Source organism: Capsicum annuum, chromosome 8 (genome assembly GCF_002878395.1).
Source record: "Capsicum annuum cultivar UCD-10X-F1 chromosome 8, UCD10Xv1.1, whole genome shotgun sequence".
Lineage (NCBI taxonomy): Eukaryota > Viridiplantae > Streptophyta > Magnoliopsida > Solanales > Solanaceae > Capsicum > Capsicum annuum.
Genome location: NC_061118.1, coordinates 112,134,578 through 112,139,859, shown reverse-complemented (window position 1 = coordinate 112,139,859; position 5,282 = coordinate 112,134,578). Strand labels below are relative to the sequence as shown.

Sequence of the window (5,282 nt, the reverse complement as noted above, 5' to 3'; positions counted from 1 at the left end):
ATGGTTCAATAGAATACAACAGATTCAAAGGAAATAAAGCATTTGATATTTGTTCACTTCTCCCCAAGCTCAGCTTATGTGACATCAACAGTACCGAAACATCTTCCATGGAAAAGTTCAAATACATAGCACTAGAGGAACAAACTATACCTTTCTGTGGCACAAAATTGAACTGTTGTAGCAGCTCAGTGTTGGAAGTATAAATTTTTGGGAAGATGTATTACTTGTACACCCTAGCGCACGGGCACAACATACACACACGTGATGTTCTTCAAACCAAGGAGAAGAGAATTAACATCACGATGAAAATTTTAAAAACTATAGAGATTACAGCTACCATCGCTGCCATCAAAACTAATTTACTTAAAGGATAAATTTATTAGCATGATGCCAATGATGAAGAGAGTTGACAAATCAGAGGATTTTGTGTCTGTAACAAGTACCCAAAGTATATAATCTCTATAACAAATCTAACTTTATTGTCATTTAGACGACAAAAACAAGAAACTAAGACATAAGCATTGTCTATAATAACTTTATTTTATTTACAAGACTCTTCAACAAGTCATTGGAAGCCCTGCACAGCGAAAAGCCCTTGATAAAACCCTAAATACCTATTCTACAAGAAACTGTAACACTTGGCCATGTAACTTCGATGAATTCAAATAGCAATAACTATGAAGATATCATGATTAACCGTGTTTTGAGATAATCACCATCATAACCATGACTTCTAAGCCCATGAAAGATTATCCCAATGTCATCTCCACAACGCCTAATTTAGCACTTCCATCAGCATTAAAGAAAACCTTGTTGCCTCCAAAGAGATTGTTGAAGAAATCTGACAAGTTGTTCATCATATCAACTACAGTTTGTGTTATTGTTCGTGTAAAATTCTACAAAAAGTTTGTAAAAGAGTTCCCAAATTTAGATTCTTCTACCTCAGATTTGGAATACACACTCTTTTGGGATGACTAAGAAAAGGAATCAGCATCAGCAACGAATTCATCTATCTTGTGATCCGAGTCTAGTAATGATGTACCTGCGAAAATGGTGTTGTAGTAAGAAGCTTGACCATTATGAAATATTTGAGTAGAATCAAGGACATAGATTTCTCATTGGTTTTCTGTGAGTCGAGGAATTCTTGAAAGGCTGGATTTTGCATTACCGCATTCCACATATTTGGGTCACAGGCAATTGGAGCAACAACGCTCTGGGAGGGGGGAAAATGGAATCAACATTAGCAAACCTAGCACACTCGTAACCCTCATACACTACTAAAACCACACTCGTAAGAGTTCATTAAGTTATTAGGAGTGTCCACTAGAATGCAACATCATTAAATCCAAGAAAATGGATAAAAAATTACTTCAGAGGACTTTTAGATCTACAACGCCTAATCTATCTAAGCCACTTCATGCTTATGCCTCAAGCTAAAATGTGAATGAAGAAAGCTAATGACACCATCCATCCGCCAAACAATAGAATTAGATATAACAGTGGACTATACACTTGACACCATAAAGAGTTATCTTGAAATCGAAATGTTGCTGCTTCTTAAGAAATCTAACTATGTTACAGATCAGTATTGGACTTAACTCAGATATATCTCCTCTACAGATGCCAACATCAAAAAAGCGGTACCTAAAGAAAAATCAAATGAGGCAAACCATATTGCAAACTTACAAGGAAGAAGAGTTCTAAATTCTCACAGTCACTCGCAATTCCAAAAAAAATAGTCCTTGTTTGAGGAGATGCCACAAGTGGATTAGGGCACAGCTTATTATATAGTAGTTATACTTTTTATGCTGCAACTATAATATTTAGTTCAGTTTTTGTTAACTGGATCTTCTCACTTGTTCAAATTGAACATATTCATATCTGTTCCTCACCCCTAGTAAGGGTTTATACTAAAACATTAAAAGAAAAAATTGTTATATCCAGTTTCAAATACATGAACATACAACAATAGATAGAATATGAAAACTAAGAGAACATGTAAACATAAATGACAAAGAAGAAAACCTGAGTGGCAGGAGTTTTATTTAGAAACCTAAATTCCTGCGTAGCATGTTTCGATGCAGACTTTATGACTACAGTCTTGCTGACAACACAAGCTTTGGAGTAGAGTGATGTGCTCGAGCCGGATACATAAGATCCACCATCTTCATTAGCAGATCCAGACAAATATACCCTACAAATTTAAGAAGAGTTTAAAATTGACACTATGTGAGTAGTCATTTACATCATCTATTAGAACAGATAAACATTTGTACGCAGAGTAACATTGAGAAGTATATACCACAACCAACATCCAATAGCCTTTCGAATCCCAGACGTAAGCCTTCTGGGGGCTAAAGTATTACGAAAAGACTAAACACTCCAATATTAAGAACAGAACAACAGCCAAATAGACAAGAACATTTTCATTATCTCCTTCATCTATTGCAAATCCAAAACTTAAGTTTCTATCTTCATTGACACTATCACATAAAAAATGTATTTGGACTCTGACAATGTCACCCAACTATAATACTAATGAGAATGATATTTTATGACACAATAAGTTGAAAATACCTATTTTTTTGAATTAATCCAATATCCCTTAACAACAAAAATGCCTTAACTCCTTGTGATTAATACATATAAACTCCCACAATGCTAATTTGCTGTGATTTTAAGAGGTAGATCCTTTTCAAAAGTTCAGTTCATATTGGGCTAATCCAAGTTACATTAAAACGAGGCAACATCAAATCGAACATTGCAAGTTTGCAAGTACAACACATCCCTTATTATCCTAATTAGAAAAAATTTTCTTAGGGAGACAATTGAAAAAGCATGTTCATTAAAATTGTAACTTTATTTGTCAATCAAATCAATCAACTGAGTGATCACTCTTTACTTTTACTTAGTAAGTTCCGTTTCACTAGAGTAAATTTAACTGATCTTTGAACTAAATTGAACATTGTAAAGTTTGCTGCAATATGTCTCATTTTACTCTACTGAATAAAAATTAATTGAGCAAACAATTGAGAGGCGTGTTAATTAAAAATTGTAACTTTATTAGTCGCTCAAATTATTCAACTAAGTAATCACTCAAAACACCATTAAGTTTTACAAAAGACTTCAATTTCTATGATTATAAAACACAGGCACACCAAAACCAATACTTCAAAATCAACAATAACAACAGATACTACTCCCTCCACTCTATTTTACTTGTCATGTTTTATTTTACGAGAATCAATTTAACCAATCTTCGAAACTAAACTGAATTATATTAATTCACTATTTCAAATATAAAATTATCATATTTGATGTATAAGTTGCACTAACAAACTAAATTTCAGAAGTTAGATATAATGCTACTCCCTCCGTTCACTTATCACATTTTGTTTAACGAGAAACAATCTAACTAATCTTCTAACCTAAAATAAATTTAATTAATTCACTATTGTATACATAAAATGAAGATATTATCTACAAAAACTATACATAAAGTACTAAAAATTGCAATAGCATAGTAAATCACGTACTATTCGAGAGCGTGTTTGAGATTCAAAGTAGCTTCAGTAGCTTCCTGAAGAGACGGAGCACCACCAAACATAACTCTCGGTAACGGTTCACCAACACTAACCATTATTTCCTCCTCTCCGCTAGCCATCTCCCAGTCATCAAACTCCGCCACCACTTTTTGCATCGGCGACACATCGGGTAATCCTCCTCCGCCTCCATCGTTAACCGCTAGACTTCACATCTTCTAATGACAATGATATAGCGAAAATGGACACTGGACGGGCAACATTACGTGTGGTGGTGTAAACTGGATGCTCCATTGTAACGGAATGGAATTTGCTATTTGTGATGGTGACTCCGGCGACTTTCACCGCTGCTCTGAATGCTCAACCACCACCCATGATTTTTTGTGATTAATTTTTTTTTCATTTTGGAATTTGGATGGATTATGAAATTCTTAAGGAATGAAGAGACTAATTGGAGGGGAAAAATGGTACTTTTAGTAAATTTAAAAGTAAGGAAGGCTATTCTTCAAAGACATTCTTATTTAGGGTCAAATATCTAAAGACACCCATAATTAGGTCTATGGCATGCAATTTCCTGATTTATTATATAGCATTATCGGATAAAAAATTCAATTGATGAAATCAAAAATTAATTCTGTAACAAAGTGAAGAACAAGCCTACTGCATCTGCAATATCGATTATAAAATAAGGTAAAATGTGGTTGACCACCAGAACAATATAATTTAAGCTAAAAATAAAACACACAAATTCTTAGACACAATGACAACTACAGTATATCCAGTGTATTTCTACAAAATTGGATATGAAGAGGGTAAAGTATACGTAGTCCATACCACTATCTCGAATGAAATAGGGAAAACCCCGATTATTCAACTATTTATGCATAAGTATAAATTAGTAATGGAAGAAATACTACCTCTTTGGGTGAAGTTTTCCTCAAAGTATTTTCTAATTTTCAAAACATGTAACTTTTTATTCAACGATAGTCCAACAACAATTGTGGGCTATAATAACAACATCAAAAGAAGCATGAAAATCAGGTGACAGAATCCCAGCCTAATACTTAAAAGAGCAACTGTAAATTTAATTGGAAAGAAAATGATTCACGGGCAAAAGTAAAGGGGACAGATTTCCAATACCTTAAACATAGAAAGTGACAGAATCTCTTTTGTAAAAAGTTTATAATCGTTCTTTTTCTTCCATTGCTAATGACATTGCACTTGTATCACTCTTCTCTTTATTTTGTCCCTATTTAGGTGCTACTTTAATCTGCAAGCAAAAACCTAGTATCATCAACTTTAACAAAAAACAACAAAGAGGGGGAGGGATTTCTAAAAATGAGGGCTATCACCTGAATTATTGGGTTCTTATTCTTAACTACTAGCATCTATTTAGGAATAATCCAACAACCTCGTGGGCAACTATAAGACCTCATACAATTTGATATTTTTATTTTTGATCCTCTTGTGTGCGTAACGTTAATTATTTTTTTTTTGAATTATAATGATAGATGTTAAAAGAATGTTTTGAAAAAATTTTAAAATTTTTGGAAAAGGTTCGGGGTCATTTTGGGACTCTGAGGCAATGTAGGTCCGCAATAGTGGCATGCCACGCTACTTAACTTCCATGATAAGAGCGTGGCATACTGCTACCCTTCACGATAGTGGTGTACCACGCTGCTATATATTTTTCATTCATTTTAATTTTTTGCACTTGGGGTGAGGAGTTTTTTGATCCTT

General features: G+C 33.8%; 1 pseudogene; it reads right to left on the bottom strand.

The window, feature by feature from the left end:
* Positions 1 to 749: 749 nt before the first annotated feature.
* Positions 750 to 3,917, bottom strand: LOC107849031 (annotated as a pseudogene).
* Positions 3,918 to 5,282: the final 1,365 nt, after the last annotated feature.